A 25,188-nucleotide genomic window follows, 5' to 3' on the forward strand; every position below is an offset into this window, starting at 1 on the left:
CCCGCAATTTTGTTAATCAAGAAAGAAAAATTTGTTACAACCAGATTCTTTTTTAAAAATCATTCTTTCCACATCCCTTTTTTTATGTTATTTAAAATGAAAATTATAATTCACATGAAAAATGTCAAAAGAAGTACAAAAGTATATTTCTTTATTAATAGAAGAATCTGTCTTGTTACTTTATCACATATGAATATATAAATAAAAGTTATAGTTTTTATTAAAATGTGCGAAGATAATGCTAAAGAAGGATAAGCTTTGAAAAAGAATTATGAAGAAAATTATATAATGAGGCTATTTCATTGCAGTTACAAGTACTTATTATATACTTAATAATAATTAATAATTGTACCACTAGTATGTTATACATCTGTACATGTACATGCATATTTCAACTGTTTTGAAGTCAAATCGTATAGATAGACTCCGTCAATCAAGGACCATAAAAATCATATTGAAACTGAACTCGTCCGTGACAGTGTCGTTGTATATAATATAATAGTTCTCAATTCCTTGCCTTACGATTTTAATTCCAACAGCGCCACCGCCAGGCCGACCTCCCGCAACACCAGACTGGAATGTTAGGTCCTGCGCTCGGCGGGAGCGGTTTAGGTTAGCTTAGAGGAGTTTGCTCATGTTGGCGAAGAATCTGCCTCCATGACTTCCCCCAAACCACATCCTTCACGGTCGGTTCGGTCGACTCCATCTTATTTTGAATTCTTCGCTGGGGCAGTCGACGGGGAAGCGAAAGGTGAATAGCCAGTTTTTTTCTCGATAACAAACCTTTGCTGTTAGAGGGATCTTGGCAAATATTTTGACTGTTGCTGCGTAATTTCGCAAGAATATTACAAATTCTTCTTTCTGAATGAATACTCCTCATCATTATATTGGCATGTTTCAATTATTTTTGAACAAGGAATTAGAATAAGAAACAGATTGAAAAAAGCAGATTCATTTCTAAAGCCAAAAAGAAACCCACGTTCTGGAACGTGGGTAAACACGAAGTGGGTAAATACGAAGTAATTTGTAGATATTTTCGTACGTGTGTGTGTGGATAAATAAATAAATATATATGTATGTACAAAAGAGGTTTGGACGTTTTTAAAACACATCTGGTGAGTAGCTAGTTTTGTTCTCGATACCATATCTTTGCTGTTAGAAGGATCTTCACAAATATTTTAACTGCTGTGCGTAATTTCGCAAGAATATCGCAAATTTCCCCTTTTTTTAATGAATGAAAACTCTTCATCATATCCTCATATTGCCATGTTTTAATCATTTAGAACAAAGAACTAGAACAATTTTGAAAGAAACAGATTCATTTCTAAAGTCAAAAAAAAAGAAAACCCACGTTCGGAGACGTGGGTAAACACGAAGTGGGTAAATATGAAGTAATTTTTTTGTAGACGCTTTCAAAATTTTTTACTCTTTAGCTTTTAAACTTTTGTATTTTTCATTTGTTTTATGTGTTATTTAGCGTCTCGAGTGTAATAATTATTGTTTAGTGAGTTAGGTGTATTGTGTGTTACGTCGCGAAGCTTGATATGGATCGTGTTTCTAACCGTCTCTCGTGGTCCTCTAGCGTCATACACGAATCGTCTCATCTTCCCGACGGGGCATACAATGTATCGACAAGCGCATGGTTGTCGCCCGACCGCGAGTTCCAGAAACGTCGATTCGATCCGTTCTTTAATTACACAAAGAAGTCGGCATACGTGATCATCGGCGCGAGCGGTGGCGTGATCCGAGGGGGTCGTCTCCTCGAGAGGACAAGAAATTTATCCTAGGGCAGTTAGTCTTTCTTCAGAAATCCTACCACATACGTCTTAAACGCTAACGGATAAAATCGCGAATTCATCGAACATCGATACATATCAACGTCAAGTTCTCGGCGTTCTATCCATCAAATCGATCAATCTTCGGATTAATCAATTCCTGTGCTTTCCGACACGACGAAGTCAAACAATTTCTGTCGACGCAATAATTATTGTAGGCTAGTGTAAATAAATATATATATATTATATAACTGTGGATTCCAGTTATATTAAAAGCTAATCACTCCTATTATCCCAAAAGAAATAAGGGGATCGCCCTGCTTGTGGTATCGATTCGTGCAATCGTAACGGGAATTTACGACTCCCGTTGACGCGCTACATCAAACGATCGCATCTCCCCGCGACTGGACGAAAATACATTGTGTGTAGTACATACTGCATATGTAGAGCGCGTGTATGGTCATAGACGTCTTTTCATCGTCTATTATAAAATGTCATATATATTTGAAAAGATTTCCAATGTGCACTTGTATTACAGTGTGGTAGAATGTAGCAGCACAGAAGCTCGATATTTACATAGCAAAAAATATACTATTAGAATTATTATCCAGGGCAAGGGTATTACATAAAATCAACCAAAAATTACGAGATACGATTACAACAAAACCTTTGAAATCCTTGATATATTCAACAAGATGATCTAGACCTCGAATATAGAATATTACAGCGTGTAAACAAAACCCTATGCAAAATACAAGGATTATTGTAGCGGAAGGAAGAGTGAGCATTGTGAGCATGGACATCATCGTATGAACAATATTCAAGAAAGAAAAGCTACACTCTTATGGTGTAACAAAAATTAAGAGTAAAAGCTTTTTAGAAAAGAAAGAATTTTTGTAGATGGTTGCTTAGCAATATGCAATACGATTTTAACATTCCCGCGAAAATATTCAGCGACGAGGCATTATTCAGTGGCATAATGAATATGTATGATGAATATCTCTGAGCAAGTTAAATCCAGACAGCATTTTCCCTTTAGTCTTCACCTTCTCGTAAAGTCGTGTTTCTTGTGTTTATCTTGCTTTCATTATTTTATCATGGTCCCTCTTAAAATGTGATCGCAACCCACTGCACCGAATTCCTCTCACATGACTTCCCAGTGTCACTCCTTCAGCGTCGGTACTGTTGCTGTTTTGGTTTTGATTGTTGAAGGGTGGCTATAGGTCGTATTTCTAACCGTCGCTCGCGGTACTACAGTGTCGCAGACAAATCGTCTTATCTGCCCGACGGAAGTTCCAGAAACGTCGATTTCGATCCGTTATTTCATCCATACAAAGAAGGTGGCATACGTGATCATAGGCGCGAACGGTGGCGTGACCCGAGCGTAGTGGGGGTCGTCTCCCAGAGAAGAGAAAGAAATGATCGAAGGGCAATCAGTCTCATTTGAAGATTCTAACAGCATACATCGAGAGTTCTGACGAATAAAATTGAAGTCGCTAAGTTTAACGAATATATTGAGAGATATCACAAAGTCGGGTCGAATTTCTGTAACACTGTATTTCGAATTAACTGTATTTATCGCTAAATAATTTGTGACATTATTATTATATCAATTATTGTTAAATATACAAGTTTATATTAATCCTGTTAATACAGTCTTAAATTCATTGAACTAACTCTGTTATCTTAACGAAACAGAGGAACGACTAATTCGCGGCGTCGATTATCTGAATCGTAGCGAGAATTTGCGCCTCTCGCTGACGCGTTTTCCTCGCGATTGCGTCTCTCCGCGAACGGTCGTAACAGTGGCGATTGGTTAGTTATTTGTACATAACTTCGGCTATCAAAGGTGTTGATGCTTCTATGGTTAAGTTCGATATGTTTTGTATATTTAGTGTAGGTTCTGATTCTGCAATTTCTTGTTGTGAAGTATAGTTGCTATATGTTCTGCTTAGAAGCGATGCAAACAGTTTACGTTTTAGTTGTTTTCAGACTTCGCAGCCTTTATAGCTCGCTGGATGGTTTACATTACAGTTATAGCATTTTAATTCGTCTATCTTTCCTGTGAATGGACAGTTTGTTGTTGTGTTGTTTTTTGCACATTAGACACATGTCAGGTTTCTGTTGCAGTAGTTTTTTGTGTGTCCGTATTGTTAACACCATATGCATTGCGGTATGTCCTTCTTATAACGAGGTAGTTTAATTGTTACTATTGTGTTTAGGATCTTTTTAATGTCAAAGATTTCTTTGTTATTAGTTTTGAGTTCAAGTTCTATTAGAAACAGTGGCAATGGCTGTTTTGTATTGTATCTGGTTATATTATTTATTGTTTTTACTTGGTGCCCGATTTTTGTTAGTTCCTCACATATACTTTTAGTGTTTGTTCTTGGGTGTAGTCTTTTAATTACTACTTCGTAGTTCTTTTCTGTTTTCAGAATATTCTGTTTTCTGTGTCTCAGCATATTTTCTTTATTCTCTTCTTTCTCTATTTCCACTCCCCATTTTGATTTCTTTTTCATGGGCTTGCCTAGCTTTCATTATTTTTTTGACATAGTTCCTGAAAGTCTACCAAATATTCTTCCTTCTTGACAACCAATTTGATGATATTATTGGTTGCCAATACTTCGCCTACGTGTCTTTCCAATCATATCCTTTCGTATATCCAATTTAAGAGGACATGCTCTGCATCATCGTACTTCGTATTGCAGTCCTAGCATCTTAAGTGAGATTCTGTGTTAATTACCTTTCGATATGAATTAAAGATCCCATGTCTACACGAGATCTGCATGGTATAGTGATCGATGTTGTATTTTTTACCTTTCAAAATGCAAGGATTATTGATCAATCTCCTCATCCAATTGTCCTCACGGTAGTGGAGCCACTCCTCTTTCCATTTTTCTTCCGCCTGTTTCTTTACTCTTCTGCGTCTTTCATTATTCATATTTATTGCGCCTATTATTATTGAGCGAGTGTATAGTGTTCTTGCCGTCTTATCTTTAGTAGCTCATAAATTTTCCCACGAAGCTCGGCTTTCAACTATACCGGCATTGTTACCATAAGCACACATACTGCTGCGTGGGAGACGGTTCTATAAGCAGTAGAGGAGCATACATTTAAGATCTTAATCGAAAAGAGTATAGATCCCAACCTCTTCCATGTCAACCATATCACTCTGATAAGTCGAAATGACGATGGGAGTATAGGATTTTTCCTCGGTTTCGGTAGAAGAACCACACTCGCCGTCATCCATATCGTTGGGATCTTACCCGACTTATTAATTGCGTTAAGCATGGTAATCACGATTAACGCTGATACTCCGTCGATACCAACTGCTTTGTTAGGACTTTTTTTTGCCATCATCAGGTCTTCATCCAGAATTTCGACAATACAGACACCATTTCGTTAGTCTGTATATAATTTTCTTGTTGTACGCGTGCCTGAGTATTCGATGTCGTTTGGAAGAGTTCGTTTCAGGATCATTTGCACCTTGATATGGAAGCCGTCTTTTGAGACTTCTCGGACTATTTTGGATATAGTAAGCCCGATAAGGCCTCTTCTATGGGTCCAGATCAAGGGTGGCGCAGAAGTCCTTCCATGCTCTTCCTTTGTTTTTGGAGAGTGACTACTCAATTCATTTTATATTCCTGCGCCAATTAGTTCGCGTTTCCTTTTCTTCTATTTTTAGTCTTCTGGGCTACTTTTCTTTTCCTAAGGACTTCTGTTCTGAGTTTCTTTAACCCTTCAATCCACCAATAATTGGCGCTCCTTTTTCCATTAGGGGGATACGTCCTTTTTAATTTAAAGGCACATGTTATTTTCATACTTTTTTGGAAATCGTCTCCGTGTGTCTCTTCGTTATTCCAACTTTGTATAAATAAATTATTAAGGTTTCCGTCAAAGGTTAAAATAAAATTTTCGGGGTCTATTCCCTTCGTTGAATATTTAAAATTATCATTCATATACATTCGGTATCTTGCTTACGTTGTGTTTATTAGCAAGTCCCCTATCTGTGTTTATTATGTCAGAGAAGTTGGTTATCCTGTTCTAATAAAATGTGTACTTTTTATGTATCCTGATGGATACAATTCCATTTTTTATTAGCGCATTTAACAGATATGTTCCCCTACGTTCCATTTTAGTACCACTCCACGCGATGGACTTATCATTAAAGTTTTCTGCAATAATCATCGTGGGGTGGCTCCCCTTTGTTGTTTGAAGCATTGAGTCCAATTCATTCAAGTATATATTGCATTGTTCGTCGAACACATTAGGTGAACAATATCCGCTAACGCAGAATGTCCCATTGATGCAAATTCCTACCAGCCCATTACTTTTAACCAGGCTATTTTCCTCCCGGTGTTTTTTTTTAAATAGTGTAATCCATACTGATGCCTTGTATCAGTATGCTTGCTGTTGGTATGCTTCTGAGATAAAAACTACATTTACTTTACATTCGCAAGCATACTGATATATCAATTCCTGGGCCAGTCTACTCCTATTTAAACTGATCTTTTTTTTTCCTTGGAGGAAATCCGCACGGAAACCCGCCGCTTCTAAGGGGAAGAGCGGCGTGGTAGTGTCGGACTCCAACCGACCAAAACTTCCACGATGACCGCCCCTCCTGCGATCGAGGGGTGCCCGGGAACCGTTGAGGCGACACATCAGCCCCTCTACCCCGCGCACAACAATCTGTCCGTAAATGGCGCGGTGTTCTGCCATGTCACGTCGCGTTCCATCCCCGGGAATCCCATCCGGATCCCCAACCGGACTGCTTGGTAGCCCCCGGGTGCTGGAGAGTCCAGCATCTAATTTCAACCCCCATCGGAGGTCGCGGTGGCCCTCGCGCGGCCCGTGTAGACGCGTCCATGGGCACCGCTGCGCTCTCGTCGGCCGATCCTCTCGGAATGTGAATCCCGCTCCCTCACCCGCTCCGCCGCCTCCTTCCGCAGCATAACTAGCTCGCAGAAGGAGGCTACGGCCTTCCTATCCCTCTCGCTCGTCAGCAATGCCTCAAGAATCGCCGGCGGCGAGAGGTCGTATCCTATTTCCACGGTGAGAGAGTGGCGCGGCGTCACCCACGCCGGGCAATGTTCCAGCGTGTGCTGTGCCGAAACCACACCTGCATCGCAGTGGTGGCAATGCGCGGTCGCCTCTTTCCCGATTCGGTGCAGATACTCACCGAAGCACCCGTGTCCCGTGAGCACACCTGCATCACCTTGTAGGTCAGGGGAGGTGCGTCCAACCAAACATCCTAGTTTGGAAGGACGGCCTCGAGGAATTTAAATTGATCTGTGAAATCTTTATCTTTTTATTTTACAAGAAGAGAGAATGAACACTGGTGACATTCTACGGTTCTCTTTTTTTATGATTTTTATCCACCAATACCTTTGTAGCGGCACATGAGCTAGAGGACAATTCAAATCATGTTGTTGTTTTGCCTCGGAGTATCAATATCGTTAGGATACACATAAAGTAATAATAAATAAACGGACAAAACAATGTCGCCGCTACGTGCAACCGTCGAATAAAAACGAATTTGAATCTTCCATCTCTCCCCCGACCAGTATAAATAAACGAGCGCGATCATTTAAATTTTTAATTTTCTTGTTGAAGTATCGTTTTAATTCCTATTTTTCTTTTTATGTTGTAAATTATGGGTATATTGTTTCGATCTTGGAGGTAACTTTTTTCATCTAGTTGTAAGAATGCTTGTGGAAGGATAAAGCTTGCTTTGAGTGTATTTTTGTGATATAATTCGTTTAGAAATAGACAACTGAATATTAAACTGTTTTCTTTTATCTTTGCGGCTTGAGCGAAACGATTTCTTGCCAGTTTTAGGATGTGACGGTCAATGCAATGTATGTTGGCTAAATAGTAGATTTTTCTATTTTTAATGTATTTTTGAAATCACTATTCTCGGATACCATATTGGACAGCCGTACGTTATGATCGGTCTAACTAGTGTCTGGTAACAGAGGATTTTTAAACTGCTGTTCAGATGTTTCGAATAGAATAATCTTTCTGTTTTCCAAAGCGCTTTGCTTACAAGTTGAATTTCGATGCGCTGTTTGAAGCTTAATTTGTCGTCAACATTTACGCCTAAGTATTTTACAAAATTTTTGTGCGGAATGAGTTCCCCTTTATTCTTTTTTTTCTTTTTCTCTTAATTGAAATTTTTCAGAATGTTCTCTTTCTAGTGGGCCGAGATCATTTAATTTGGGTTTAAGGAGTATGGTTTCGCATTAATTTGTAATTTCCATGTATGGTTAAAATCATTAATTTTTTCAAAAATGTTCTTGGAGCTCTGTTCCTATTATTTTGATTTTGCGACCTGTTACGTGGATGATTAAGTCATCGGCGAAAGTTATAGAGCGTGTATGGGTGGATGTATTGAGATTAACGAGGTTTAGTAAGTCGCTATTGTAAATATTGAAAAGTAGGAGAGAATTTACTGTTCCTTGTTGTAAACTGTATTCTATAAAAAATTCTTTGCTTGATGTATGCGAACCATCGGTCATTACAAAGGTTTTAATAATTATCATGTTCCAGACTATTTTGATTAGATATTTCGGAAAGTTTTTCTTACTCATTTTGTATATAAGGCCTAAGACCTATACTGTGTCGAATGCTTTTTCGAGATCTATTAAGCAGGCGGGTACTCCTTGCTTTGCGTTGAGAGCCCAACAGATGTCGAACGTTATTTTATTTATTGCGTGGAGTATGGAATTTTTATGACAGAAACCGAACTGATTTTGTGGAATTATGTGATTTTTTGTGCAAAAGGAGACTAAGACGTTGTTTATGACTATTTCGAATACTTTGCTTATGTTGGGTAAGAGACTTATAGGTCGTAGATTTGAGGGTGAAGAATCGTCTTTATTTTCTTTTTTTTTTTTTTCTTCTTTGTGATGGCTATTAATTGACCTGTTTTCCATTTCCTGGGAAAGTGCGCGTCATTTAGCGTATTATTAAAGAGCACTGTTTAATACCATTTTATTTTGTTGGGTAAGCGTTTGAGCAGAATGTCCGAGATGCCGTCGAAACTGGAGAATTTTTTATTGTTTAATTTGAAGAAGATTATTTTTAATTTATTATAATCTGTAAAGTAGTTTATTTCTGTTCAGTTGTTTGGGATTGTCAGAGGTGTTTTCATTAGAAAATATGGAGACTGTCTTATTTAGCGATATGTCTTACTCTGTTTCATTTTTGAGTTTATTTGTTTCAGAGATAATAATTCTGTTTAATAGTTCTCGACATTTTTTATTTTGTTTTCCCAGTATCGATTTATAGAGTGTGTGAATTCTTTTTTTAGTTGTAATTTTATTTAGTGTAGAAGGTATTTTAGGAAATCTAAGTCTTCTCTATTATCGTACGAATAGTTGTATTTTAGAATTTTTTATTTTGGATAGTATATAGCATTTGTCTCGTTGTATTTTTTTTTTTTGTTTATTATTGATACAGGGCTTGCTGGAATTTTTTGTTTTATTTTTGGTACAGATTCTTGAAAAGTGGTTTGTATATGTTTTTCTGTTTCGTCTATGACTAAGTCGATTTGCATGTTTGTTAGGTTAACGTTGTTGTGGATCTTTAGGTCGCAGTTATTTTGAGCTGATCTTGAAATTTTTTCCAGTTTGTTTTCTTGTAACTGTATCTGGATGCGTCAGTCCATATTTCTAGGGTTAGGAAGTCAGATGTATTTTTGTTTATCTGGAATACGAGAGCGTTATAGTTGCTATCGTAGTCTATGGTTTTGTGCGTGTCATTTGGACGCAAATTTAAGAATTGTAACCGTGTGTCTGCAAGACATATGTCTAGGTACAAGCCTCCGTTTGGGCAAGAGGGTAACTAGCAGCTATAAAGATTGATTTTGTAATGTATGCTTTTATTGGCCGAGATCTTCGTAAAAAATTGTCCGAACCACTGCAGCATATCGATCAGTATTAGTTGGCAAAATCCAACTCAAATCCTTATTATCCCTTATCTTCTGTTTATAGAAAATGGCGATCGAAATTACAAGATTTGTTACTAATGAACGTATGTATCGTTAGATTTAGAGAGTCGAGCCGGAGAAAAATCATGTCTCTTATAGTCAGTGAAGAGCGTGAGTGAGGTAAAAGTAGCCGAAATTGCGGCTAATCGTAGGTGTGAGGGTGAAATGATCCAGAAACATTAACCGTATTCACACATAGTTGAAGATTCTAGTCGATCGGCAAAAACAGATGGGTTCCTGTATGAGTAATTCTGTGTTCTAAAGCCTAGACCAAGGTAACGCAAAAACTGCTTAGGTCGAGTTCGCTGCCAAACTACAAAAACGCGTGTGCTCGGTAAAAACAAAATAAGCCGATGAATCACCGATCAACGAAATGAACTCTATCATTACAAGCTACAATACAAAGGAAATTTAAATCGATTTTTCCCTAACAATAAGTAATATCAATGTCTGTGTACATTTATTATACAATTACATTATTTATATAAATGTCTCTTATGGTGTACAATTACATATATTTGAGTAATGTAGGAAATATTGCTTTTTTTATTTCTACATTCCAATTGCACGGAGACTATTGTTTTTCACTATACATACATACATGTATTTTAAATGTTATGTTGCATGTATCATATTTATTGTATGATGAGTGCATACAGATCTTGTTAAGACGGGTTGTTAAAATTGTACTTACATATCGATTTAATCAATCTTAAAGTACAAATATTATACGTTTATATTCTTATATATTCGCGCAAGGATGTGCGCAGGTGCCATGTTGTACTGCTAAATTGTAGCCAATCAACGAGCAGTACTGTAAACAATTCTAAATAACAGCGGTTGACCGACACGAGGCACAGCACAGTCGTTTTGTGGATTCACACATGGTTATACGTGCGTCGTGATAAAGGATGCCCATAATGTAGTTATATATCAGTTAGTAATGAAATGAATAAAGTAGAGAATGTAGAAATACAAAAAATGTAACACTTGATCGACCATTGATTTATTTAAGGTAAATATTTTATATATGTTTATATAATTAAAGATTTTGCTTAAGTTATTCTTAACTTATGAAACAGATGTGTTTTATGTAATATAACCTATATTACTACGGTATACCAAATATATCAAACCATATGTATAAAAGATAAATAGAAGAGATCGTAGATCTAGACGATCTAGATAAGAGAAATAAACGTGTAATATGTATTTAAAAAAACGGAATTTATGTTCTTAATTCAATTATACTTTTATTAACTGTGTAGATAGATTCGTACTTTTTCATCTAATACTAATACACGACTACTTAGAAATATGAACAGAACCAAAGAAAATTAAGTAATAAAATACCTATTTGTGATTACTGGTATGGACCTATGTGACGATGGATAACGATTAACTTTCCAACTTTCATAGTTCAGTTTGCGATGCGATATACGAAATTTGTATAATTTCTTTCCTTATTGACACAATATAATAGGTTTCAAAGGTTCACTTTTAAATATAAAATATTTTCTTTTTCCTTCTTTTTTAATTAAAAGTCACAAATTTGCCATATTATCGTACTACATTTTTATCACATTTTATCATATTATATAACAACAAAATTTCTTGTCTATAAAACAGTGAAAAGGTATCCGAATGTAAATATTATTATTAGCATGAAATACGTTCAAAGAATGCTCAAATTCATAAAGTGGTAAGGGTTAGATTTGAGATGTATATGAAAATTGTATATATTTGCTACTATATATGTATATGTTTATATGTTCTTCTTATATCATAGTCTTGAAAAGTTTCACAGTAAAACTACAATATCAATTTGTTTATGTTGCAGAATAAATAAAGGTAGCACCTATATATAGATGTATGTATAGATTCTTATGGAATCAGAAGATTGAAGTACCAAGATTATTTCAAATGTATTCCAGCAGTAGTTAATAATATGCATATTGCTCATATATCACTGTTGCATTTCATAAATTAAATTGTGAGTATAGATATAAAATTGTATTACATATGAAATAACAGATAGGAAACCACTAATATTGATACATAGATTTTAAAGCACACAGTTACTTATATATACAAACGACAATTTTTCAATGCTTTAATATATGTTAAAACCTATCTTTATTTGTATTTACATTAATATATGATAAGCAAGCATTAATATATGGAACCTGTGTTTGTTTTTCTACTTTTTATCATAACTTACATGTACAACTATTATTAATATTAAATGTACAATAATGTACGCTTTCATTAATTTTAAAAACTTTTGACCCGCCAAGAATTGTATCAAGTAAAATTATATTTTAATAATCCAAAATATGTGAAGCGCTGATGGATTATTTTGTTTAAAAATGTCAACATTTGTTTTATATATGTAAAAACATTACAACATTACAATGTTAAACTTGAGAATGTTCTTTTTTTATTTAGATCAGATCGCTTTAAAATTATTTTTTTTCTATATATCGTGAAATATTGATTATGGAGTCGTTAAGATTTTAAGAACAGGACCAATTTGATCGATCAGTGATTAACAGAAGAGTGTGCTTTAATCATGTATGCTAGATAACAATCCGTTAAAATGTTTGAGCGAGTGAAACAAGATATATTCTGAGAATATTTTGCGAAATTCTGAACATTATACCTATAAATTCATTTATAACTTATCAATAAATTATGCTATAAAGATAATGTAATTTTTTATTTTAATGCTGTAAGTTGTTTGTTTTTATTAAAATTTTCTTATTTAAAAGCATTTGATGAAATTCAAACAAATAATGACAAAATATTGTAACATTTTAACTTAATTATATGCATTAAATATATAATTCAATACGATACTCTTATTAAATAATCATGTTTCAATTTTAATTTTTGCATTTATCTAACTTGTTTTAATTTCATAGGGTGCTCAAAGTCTTTGGATCTCCAGAAAGTTGTGCATGGATTTCGTTTTATTCAACTAAACCTATTCTACTGTAAGGCAAATCATTATAAATCTTCTCTTACGTTGGTATGGTGAGTCTTTTTTATTATCTTTATTACGAAATGCATGTAATCATGTGTTCTCCTTTTTATTACGATGGATTTAAATGATGTGCTGCGTGTCTTTACCAATGAATGTTTATAAATGGCCATAATGTTGCTCGATGCGATAAGCGCTGTATTAAAAATATAATTAAAAACATCGGACCGACGGAAGAAGATCTCTGTAATGTGCCGCGTGCACATAGAAAAGAATAAAAATCACAGTGGCCTTGTCGCAATTAGCGGTTGAACTCCAATTTGAAATTGTTTGTGTCGTGCAACCCAACTGTTAACGCCAACCGTCGCAACCTTGCTTTCGAAAGTTGATCGCGCCATTTCGTTTAGCGAATGTTTCCTTTTTTTCTTCGGGAAACTAATTAGTTACCCAATTTTATTTATTTTCTTTTTTTTTGGAATTCTATGGTACATAGTTTACATAAACATAACGTATTCCTAAAAAACGTTCTCTTTGTCCAAGGAACTCTCGATTCCTATACTACCTCTCCTGGTTATCTTGCTCACGCGTAACATTCACGTGCCGTTACATCTCCACACTTTTCGTATTTTTCTTTTTATACTATTATTTGAATATAGAATTATAGAAAACATTTAAAAATACAAAAGTACAAAGATATAGAAAATATAAGAATATAAAGATAAAAAAATACAAAACTATCAAAAGTACAGAAACTCTGATTAAACATTAGTACTTATATTCTACACTCGTTTTGTATTACATATATATTATTTGTATTATATATATGAACCAAAATAGAATATATAAAGTATATTTTATATAACATGTTTCATGTCACACTCTTTTCTTAATCATCACATTTTATCTTAGACATTTTCTTTCACAATTTTCTCAGCCTGAACCTCTACCAAGCTGCATATCATTTTTTACTTTCCTCTTTTGCTTTCCCTCCCGCCCCCCCCTCATACGAGGCGTGATCAAAAAGATCGTTGAATTTTTTTCTTATTTGAGAAAATATTTATTTGTTCGCCTATATTTAAGTTATTCCCTTTGAATATGTTGAAGTAACTACTTCAAGAAAAACTCTATATCTTTATTTATATATATCCGTGACCTAAAGACTTCTATTGCGCAGAAAATAGAATTTAGTGAAACGAAATTATTCTAAATAAGGAGAGGTCCTTATTATTGTACCCTTGAATATACATTATGTTTTGGGTTACAAGGTCTAGGAACAAAGGAACGAATAAATAGATTTCTATTTATGTTCCTTGTAACCTTTAGCTAAAGCTATAAGGTTAACTTTTTTAGTAATGTGTTTTGCTATAAAAATATGAACGTGCTCCTTATCGATTCTATTATATCGTAACACTAAGAGAGTAAGGATCTGAATCAGCATAAACTTACACTTATATATTATACTTCTACTTATACCTTTGTTTGTTTCAATATATTTTTCTATTACGAATTTATCCACTCGTTCTTCTATCAATCAACCTCAACAGAATACAATATATTTTTGCCAGTGTGTCTTTCAGTCATTAACACATTTCTGAAAGCACTTTCTTCTATAGCACATAGTTCGCATAACGATTTTTGTTTTATTTTTTCATTCTGGAGAATAACAAATAATTGCAAGGGAGCGATCAGGTGAATATGATGACTGTAAATGTTATTTTTTGCGAGAAACTCCCGAGTCAGTAGTGACGCATGAGCTGATGTGTTATGGTAGTACAATTTCTACAAGTTATCGTTTCACAAATCCTACGAATTTCTTCGCGCAATCGACGTGTAACGCTCAAATAGAATAAATTTTTGAAAAGTTAAAATAAAAAGCAGAAACGAATTATTTGTTATTTGGACGAGTCTATAGACATTGTTTAATATAATGCGATTAATTGTTATTTACAAATACAATTTTATTTTTTATTTATTACTTTTATTTGTTATTTATCGATCGTTGAACAAATTTATTTTTACAAAAATATAACACGTCAATCAGAAAGATCGCTTTAAATTACAGCTTCTAATTTTTAATATTAGCTAAGAATAATATGAACTACGATCTGTCTACTAAAAACAACCATATTAATTATACGATTTTTTCATTGTACAAAATGAAACAGATAAGACAAAAATAAAACATATTTATGTATTATCATTTGTTGTCGGATTTAATCCAAATAGAAAATAAAACTTCATTTGCAACTCAGAAATAATAAATAAATTATTTCTGGTATCGTCCAAACAATTATTATTTAAATAAGAAATTTAATTCTTATTCTGAATTAAAATGCTATTTTAATTTGTTATTTATTATTTAATAGATAAATCAAATCTTGCTCAACTGTGGTTGTAAGAAAACACAAACTTAATATATGTAATTAACCATAAAAAACCATCATTTTTACATTATCATTTTTTTTATACATGGAGATGCAGTTCCGTTTTTATCAGAAATTATGTATTTTTTTTTTTGCATCATTTGATAATGCTTCTCAAGATGAATTCTGATTAACCTTTCATGTGTGTTACCGATTTCAATTAATTTTTGAGATATTATGCTAATAAATTTACTGATTTTTGCGGGAAAACATTTCTCAAGTGCTTCAAAAGTGCGGCTGGTGGTCTTGTTTGCATCTGAAGTGCCACGTATCAAATATTGCATCTTGCAAAATAGGTACTATCGAATCATATAAAGCAAAATATATAGTTCCATTTTAGTTTTATCTTGAACTTTACGTTGAATTTGAACTTTACCTTCATATCTCGGGGAATAATGATGTAAACGAATTAGTCTTTGTTAAAAATGTGCCCTAATTGTATCATGTAATCGTCATGTAACAAATTTTTGGTAACTACAATACGTGAGGCAATAAAGGGCTGTCCATAGTTACCGAGGATAACCCATGTATTAAAAAGCTATTTTTGGTACATGTTGAAATGATTAAATTTGATATATGTATGTAAAAAAATATTACATGTACGTATTAATAAGATAAGATATTTATCTCTAAGGTAATGTTATCTATTATTCTTTCATAATATATGTATATATACTACCATCTTATATTATGTATATGTATATAGATATATGTCTATATATAATATATACAGTAGTACATATATATATATATATATATATATATATATATATATATATATATATATATATATATATATATATATATATATATATATATATGTGCCATACATGTACTAGTGGAAATCCTAACACTGTGTACTTATACTATATATTAATATTAATACATAGTAATAGATATTAATACCGATACTAATACTATGAAATATTAAACATCCTAAAAATTTTACTTTTGATAAATAAATAATTAGTTTCGAGGTTACGGATTTCCACCTTTTGCACTCTGCGCAAGCGTGCCTGCTTAGTTACTTCTCAGAGATTCAATGTTTGTCCAGGCGAGGTACTGACGAAACGTTTCAATAAAAGCCCAACAATAGGCATATAGCAAATGGTATTAATATTCGGCAATGTATTACGGCAGATATTGTATTACTGTATCTACAGATACAATTTTGGTAGGACAAATAGAGATTATATTACTGTGTCTACAGATACTTGTCCTACAAAAGTTGTACACTTGGAACATCATTTTTATTCCAAATAACAAAGAGAATTGTTACTTGCGAAAGTTGTAAGGTTAACGAATGAAGAATTCACCATTAGATTTATGTAACAGACGAAATTACAATATATACTAAGCAGTACCGTTACCCATCGATGAATCAAGAGAGGATACAGTATCAATTTGAAGCTTTGTTATTCCAAGAAATAACTAGACCGTCCACTTCACGGTATAACCCTGCTTTGTGGGTTGTATCCAAAACATCGGATGCCGATGACACTGAACATGGGCGCATGATAATTAATTTTCGTGCATTGAACGAAAAAAACAAAGCGACAAGTATCCACTATCTCAAATTACCGAAACTCTGGACCAACTGAGAGGTGCAAAGTATTTCTCAATCTTTGATCTGGCAAATGATTTTCAACGTTTAATATATCAAGTATTAACTCAATGAAATATAAATTCAAAATTATTTGAATGATACAGAAGTCTACTTTTCATCTTTATAGGAATTTAAAATTTAAAGGTTGTTGAATCATCTCAGAAATCGCGGATTTACTTTCCCAACTAATACAAGCGAATTTTTGCGTAAAGAAATTACATACTTACGGCATAATTTTTACCGACGGTGCCAAACCAGGTCCAAGGAAACTCCGTGCGGTTGAAAATTTTCTTACTCCAAAGTCAGAATCCAACAATCCAGAATCCAAGGACATCTAACAATTCTTAGAATTGACAAGTCACATATTATCGTCGTTATCAGAGACTATTATGTTAACACTTGTATCAGTATTCAGCTACTAGTATCAGTATTGAGCCAAAATGAAATTGGTCGCGATTTACCGGTTCCATATGGTTCTCGCAATTTATACCCAGTCGGAAAGAATTATTCAGCAACTGAGGAAGAATGCCTGGCTATGGTATATGCTACGCAATATTTCCGACATTATGTGTTCGTAAATTTGCACTCATTACTCACTATCGACCCTTAGTTTATCTATAGTCGGTCAAAGATCCCATTTCCATTAAATGGAAATTAATGTTGCTAGAGTACAAATGCAATATCGTACTCAAACCTGGGAAACGAAACAAGAACGGAATCGTGCTGTCTCGTAATTCAGTGGTCTTCTTTTAATCGCTCGCAAAGATAAGGAATTCGAAGCGTACTTATCCAAGATAAACCGGTTATCGTGTTTAAGGAATGGAACAAAATCAAGGAAGGTTTACATAGAGCGTACCTCCTAGTAATTCGAATGAAGGACCAATTACAGCGGCACGTCCATCCGTAAAAAGAGGAAGAGTTCACCAGGAAGCAATCAACACAACAACGAAAAACGTTGGTGCACCGTTCCTCAAATCCATATGGAAGGCGTTATAATCTCATACGATTCATTTACGCTAATAGCATATTCGACACTAACCAACGATCATCTCACGATAAGTCTGAACAATAAATAAAATACTAATAATTCAGACAGGGATCTAATAACATTGGAAGAAGGAGAAACTGAAGAAGCTACTTCACTTGAAATTCCCAACCCAATGAGTGAAATAGAGAAATCACGCGATCAAAGCCTGCAATCCCGTCTCTCCTCGGTCTATAAGAATATAGATCCCAGAAATTCTGGAAAGCACTTGAATGCAGTTGAGAAGTATTATTCCCGATTAAGAATCTGATACAGATATATCACTCTCCTAAGATTCACAACCCGAGGAAGAAGAAGACAATCACGAGCCCTGTAAAATAAACATATACGGAGAAATATTTATCGCTATAATGGAAAAAGATGTACATTTAATATGTACATTTAATAAGTACGTAAATTGTTACTTAGAAGCTGCCAGGGGAAGAATTCTTGCTGATGTCGGTTACTTGGAAAAGAGTCACCTGCCAAGGAGAATTCGCAGGAAGGACAATTAACCATTTTTTAATCAATTAAGAATTTTTTCCATGAATCTAAAATAAATTGGTCATATGATATATCTTTGAAGAACTGAAAGACGAAAATATCGTCACAGTACTACGAAACTTGAAAACTATACTCAAGGAAACGGGAACAATAGCCGTTATATTGTCAGTTATATTGGGAAAGAACCAGAATCAACCCATCATTCGGAAATACTAAACTCTCATCTGAAAAATACTCAAAAACACCAACGTCAAAATTACTCCATATACGGAAACAAGTATATCACCTCCAGAGTATATTCGAAAAGAGTTCATAGAAAAAACACATAGCAGTATACAAATGAATCACCAAAACCTAAAGATGTTTCAGAGTAAGATATTCATCTCGAGGAATGAAAAACGATGTACAAGAATTAATCAGGAAATGCAAAACCTGCGAGAAACAATAGTTGGTAAGAGCGAAAATTCCACAACTGATATTTATTACAAACAATATGGAAGAACCTGCCACGTACCAACGATGCAAGACAACGTAACCAAAAACTGCATAGCTGTTGCGATACCGAACACCGGAGCCACAACAATAGCAGATGTCTTTGCAACGATTTTAATTCCCATCTTCGGAACATCACGTGCAATCCTCACAGACAAAGGAACAAACTTTTCAGTTCAATTCGGAATCAGTCTTTTATTCGAGTCAGGAGCAGTTATAGTTTATGGGAAGTCAAATGTTTTATTACGGTGAAGTTTTGAATGATACAAAGTCAAAACTGGTAATGGCGATAACATACTACGGTTTCACGGCGTTAAGTGGGACATAGTAAATTTAGGTATTGATCGAGCGGAAAGGGTTGGTGGATCTCGCAACTGGCGTAGAACAACGCAGAATATTATTTCACGTGAGAATTACAGGACCGTTTTTTTCAAATTATGGACAATTTCGCGGAATTCTCTTTTATGAGTTAGACGTGATCAACAGTCGCGCAAGATACAGCGAGAACCCGACGACGAAACGTTACCATTGATTGAAACAAACTTTACATAATGCGCTGGTATTAATTTCTAGAGCGTTTTAATTAAATGTATTACGCCCGTAAAAATACACACAACAATACGACACAAATAATAATAAATCCTAAGCTAAATTTAAAAAATAGTATTTGTAGCATCCATACTATTTCGCACTTTTCTATAATGGAATTGACCGATATGCCTTTTAAGGAATTCGTATCATTTAAAAATATTATTTTGTACTTAACGTGTTACTATATTTACCCTTTTACTATTATTTTGCTATTATCCTATTAGTTTGAGTTATAATAAGAGGATGGTAAACAGAATCTTGGTAATCTGTCTAGTAATCAGTAAAGAACTAATTATAATATTGTTTTTGAAAACAGATCTGAATTAATGTCAAGCCTCATGGATATTTTCCATCGAGTCATGAATATATGAAACACGTGAAATTTCGGTTTTCACGCAGTCTGACAAGACGAAAGAAGGAAAAAATCTAACAGAAACGAAGGAAATTAGTGTATGAACACGCGGTTCACTTACGATCGATCAAGGTAGAAAGTGATTACGGGGAGAGTGTAGGGCGAGCGAAGAATGGTGGATAAGAATGGGAAAAGGATTAGCCGAATGACTGGCAGTCAGAACAATAGGCCTGGCGAATTGTAAGTGCGCTGCATTTTCATGTCAAAAACAATGCACGTAGCAAAAGGGTAAATAGAGAAACGACCTTATAAATGATATTTTGTCGATTACACGCCTGTCATGTTTGTTTACTTATATTACTTACAGTAACGAGCAAAACTATAATAAGTGATATTTTATCAGAATGCAAAACAATGACGTGTGCCTATGTGGGTGTCACGTTTAACTGCAGTTACGAAAATCTGAATTTTAGAAAGAGAACGTTGTTGTGGAAGTAATGATAAGTAGAGTGCGGGTGTTTGTGTAAATTCATATTTTTATAAATTGAAAAAATGAAATCTGAGTAGACGATTGTTTTATTATAAATATTATAACGAGTACTATATCGTGTATGTTTCATACTTCGTTTGGCCTAATACTTCATATATAAAACCTATAGTAGTCATTATTATCTATATTTATTTAATTAATATTTATTATTAATATTTATAATAAAACAATTGTCTATGTATGAAGCATAAAAGTTTCAGCAACTATATGGTACGTGGCATTAGCATTATGTTAGACATTATTTTACATTAGGCTTTAATTCCCACTCTCTCGCTTGCGTGAACGAGAAGGATTAAACTCTTACTTCTTTGGAATTGAAACTTAAATAACTCAGTTTAATATTCCTTTGAAATTACTTAATTTGCGACTTACAGAGTACACGTAGATACCCCGACCATTACACTAAACAACTATATGTCCCTGTTTATAAAATATGTACGTTGTCATTTATTATATAACATTTTGTTCAATCGTAATAACAAGCCAGCGAAGTCATACCCACAATGATATACCTTTGCCACTCGAGGTTTACCGAGTAGTTGAACGTTGCCAGTTTGCTATTAATACTTCCTGCTTTCTCTTCGTCAGCCATAAGCCCGCGTCGATTTGTTCCCGCGCCTTGGCCTTTCTTGTAGCTCCCGGATATACGTCGCATCGATTCGTACACGATAGCCAAACTTCTCGGGCTCCCTTCCTCATAAGTTGATTCGTCTTCGCATCTATTTCCTCAGCAGTCAATGCAATTAACAACCCTGGATTTGCCTGATTAGCAACTCCACAACCTAAAAGTTAGCCCGACTACATAGTCGCCACCTTTAGCTCGTAACCATCTTCTATATTTTGTATTATGTATAAATTTTTATTTACAGTCGTGCATGTAACTGAAACAATAACCATCTTTGGTGTAAAGGTATAATAATTATAAAAGGGGAAAAATTAAATAACTATAAATGGTAGGATGTTCCATAGCTTGAAACTTTTTATTCATATACTTTACTTTTCATTTCTGTGTAATACAAGAGGCGGAGATAGTATATCTCATATATCTTAATCAAGTTTCTAAACACCTCTTTGAAATTAACAAACCTGATTGAACAGTCAAGATGGTTATAGTTATTAGCCATTTTAAAATAAGATTTCCTTAAGTCCCTGATCGAGGGAACTTGAATGAAGGTGGTCTTATTTGCGCTTTTTGACATCCTATGAGATTTTCTTATTTCACAAGATCTTTGCTAAGCAAATCCTTAAGACACCCCCTTAAGATTAATCTTCAGTCACAACTATGAAATCAAAAGACATCTGACGACTCTTCTTGAGACGATCTTAAGTATAAGACTGAGCATATCATATGGGATGCAATTTTGAGCGTGAGAAACCTAATGTTCTATAGGACATAGTAATTACATTACAAAATAATATAATGTTCAAACAACAATTTTTACAAAGGAAAGTAGCAAAAAAGAAGTGGATGAAATAGTGAGACGGGTTGCTGAAAGCATTCTGGAGGCAGAGGTCAACTATTGGACAGAAGTGGACAACCACCCAATTGTCAAAATTCTAGAAACAAGTAGAATTTGACATTTCTTAAATTTCTTAAATTTATTAAATTACAAATTAATCAAGGACCAGCAGTGGTTTGCTATTTTCGAACCGTTCTTAGCTTTTGGATGAACAGGAACTTTCTTTCGAAACGCAGGCTCAGGAAGCATCGTCCCACGAGCAACTAGTAAAGAAAGGAACAAAAGTCGAAACAACAGAGAAAACAGAACATTTGAAGATGGTAAAGATGATAAAGGAACAAGAAAACTTTTTACGAAAGATAAATCGATCACAAATGTTTATGACAAATGTAATAATTAATGTAATAATTAAAAAAATTATATGCTTCATTATGCAAAGTACTCCTTCAATATTCGAAGAGAATCAGATACGTAATTATATTTGATATGTGAATTTCATGCAGTGCTATACTAATGGTACGCAGGGATTCGAGGAGCAATACGTAAATGTTTAACTTTGTGATAATTTTGAAGATTAACTAAATGAAGAGTTTATTTTTATTTTCTCTTATTATAAAAAGCTATCATCAAGCAGCGAATGAAGTTGCGACCATTCGATAATTAATTGAGACTTTCCTGAAGAATTAACGAACACAAATTTAATATTCGGATACGATACCGCAATTTACGATGTCGGCAATACCTCAAATTTAAAACGAAACGTAGCTTGTAAGATAAAAGTATGGATTCATTGTTATAAAAAAATAACAATAAGCTCATAAAAACGCACAAGCACATTCTTTACATTGAATAGACAAGAACAAGTAGAAGTATACACAAACCAATCATACTTCTGCCATCAGAAACAAATGTTTAGGAATTGTATTACATAGAATATTTCTTTCGTAGTTCATATAGGAAATAAAATTACAACCAAAAGCTACTATATCGACTAAGCAAGAAAAGATCCGAACTAAGAATAAAAATTGTACGCAAAACTAAATTAAAATGGTACAATCAAAATTACTAAGAATAACACCCGAAACATGGTATTTGAGAAGATGACATAGTGAGTATCCTAAGTGTCCCACCAGTTGAACAATTGCTCAAAACCATTGGCTAAAAATACTGCATCAATGCTCACCAAAATTCGATGATAAAATAATGTATAATACCAATAGTAAGAAGATTAAGCAGATTACATCCGGCGAACATGTACCCCGATGCGAAAGCAAATGATCGCAGGAAGGTTGAGAATGAGCAAAATGAAAGAGTAATAGGAAAGTATATAAATATATAAATATACACGCATACATACGTATGTGTATATGAAAATGAATAAATTACTAAACATATATGTATGTACAAACGAGGTTTGAACATTCTTTAAACACATCTGGTAAGTAGCCAGTTTTTTCTGAATACCATACCCTTGATTTTAGAAGGATCTTTGCAAATATTTTGGATGTTTCTACGTCATTTCGCAGGAGTATCGTAAACTCTTACTGAATGCAAACTTCTCATCACTACATTGCCATATTTTGTCCATTTTTGGAGAAGGAACTAAAACAATTTTGAAAGAAACAGATTCATTCCTGAAGTCAAAAAGAAACCCACGTTCGGATACGTGGGTAAACACGGAGTAATTTATAGATATTTTCATATATGTATACGAAAATGGATAAAAATATAAATCAATAAATATATATAAGGCTACTCCTGTGAGACTTCAAAATGAAGCCTCATACTTCCGAGGTACCCCCTCGTAGGGATTTAAAATTTCAGTTTGTCTTAAAATTGAGATAGTCAATAGTAAAGCAAATAATCAATAAATAAATAAATAAATAAATGAATAGTTTAAAACGTAATTAACTAGTCAAAATAAATAAATAATAAATAAATTATCCGTAATTAAAATGACTAGTAATTAAATTTCATATGTACAATCATTTTAATATGTACAATTGATAATAAATAGTTGACAAATAAATAATAAAATAATTTTAAATTCTTAATTGTCTAAAAACAAGTTGCATGTCTCTATTGAGCTGCGCAACACATTCATTATAATAGTTTTCATTTCCTTCTTTGATATGCCAAGTGTTTTGAAATTGTTTATTGTTTCTGGCGTTATTGTCCCCCTACTGCCGAGTACCACCGGCAAAACGGCTCCCTCATTGACGCCGTATCTCCTTTTGAGTTCATTTAGACTAGTAGAGTATTTGTCGATCTTCTCTTTTGCTGCTTTTTGGAGATAATCTCTATTCTCGTAGCGGACTGTTACGTTGACCACGAGAAGCCGTACCTCGTTTTTCACCATAAGGTCCGGTTTAAGTAGATTCTCTCCAATCTTAATTGTAGACTTGATAAATACATGATTGTTGACATGTAACTTTTTGGTAAGGAGAGTTTTTACCTCGTCATGCCTTTTGATTTTTAGGCCTTTAGTGTATTGGCAAAGTCCTAAAATGTGCCCTAGGGTCTCGGGCTAAGCATGACACCTCCGGCACATAATATTGATCTTTTCAACCGCTCTCACCAGAGCTACTCTGGTGCCGAAGGTATTAGTTCTTAATTTCAGAGCGTCAATAAAGCGAGATGGCTTCAACAGATGGTACTCTTTGAGCCACACGTTGCCAAGTTTCTTTCTTGCGAAGTTAGCCACACCATGGCCTTGACTCCGCAAGTCGGCCAACTGTTTAATATGCTCATTTCTTAGACGTTTCTTGGCCTTATCAATGTCCGTGGAAGTAGCCGGACAATTAATCCTCAGGGAGTTGGCAATTTTCTTGAGCTTTAGAGGTAAGGGGGCCGCGGGGTAGTGTGGTACTTACCGACTAAAACCCCACGATGGTCACATCAAGCCCTGGAGCCGCTATAGTATTAGTTCATAGGCCCCCTCCACGCTGTAAGATCGCAGAGTTGATCTTGATCTTGATCTAACAGCGCGATGCGCGGCGTCCGCGCTGACCATAAACTGAAACCTATGAAACTCCTAGTTAAATGAGATTTCACACTTCCGAGGTATCTCCTCGTAGGGATTAAAATAAAATCAAAACTAACATTAACACTCACGTTAATAATAGTGATTAATAGTTAACTAAATAAAAGTAAATAACTAAATAATTTTTCGTATCTAAAACCCACTCATAACGAGCTTTCCTTCGTAATAACACGAGAGCGGACAGTCAGTAAAATCACAGTCGCCAAGTCGAAAAGAGTTAAACCTCAACTCGAAAACACAAAACGTAGTCGCCAAATGTTATTCAACTCTCGTCAACTCACCAGCGCCGCTTGCCCTGGGAACGGTGCGCGCAACTGGTAAAAACCCTGCCCTCTCCTTGCGGGTCATTGGACAAGTTGAACCTACCCTTTCGGGCGGCAGCTCGCATAGCCGGT

The 25,188-nt window shown here is 34.4% G+C and overlaps 2 long non-coding RNA genes across 2 annotated transcripts in view; both read left to right on the forward strand.

Moving 5' to 3' along the window:
• LOC141445894 (uncharacterized) overlaps window positions 1–25,188 on the forward strand; it is a 253,960-nt gene that overhangs the window by 56,794 nt on the left and 171,978 nt on the right. The gene's annotated exons all lie outside the window — the stretch shown is intronic.
• Window positions 10,445–13,675, forward strand: LOC139995174 (uncharacterized). The gene is made up of 3 exons (XR_012453410.1): window positions 10,445–10,780; window positions 11,606–11,758; window positions 12,690–13,675. It is a non-coding gene; the product is annotated as an uncharacterized lncRNA (long non-coding RNA).

Source organism: Bombus fervidus, chromosome 15, assembly GCF_041682495.2.
Source record: "Bombus fervidus isolate BK054 chromosome 15, iyBomFerv1, whole genome shotgun sequence".
Taxonomy (NCBI): domain Eukaryota; kingdom Metazoa; phylum Arthropoda; class Insecta; order Hymenoptera; family Apidae; genus Bombus; species Bombus fervidus.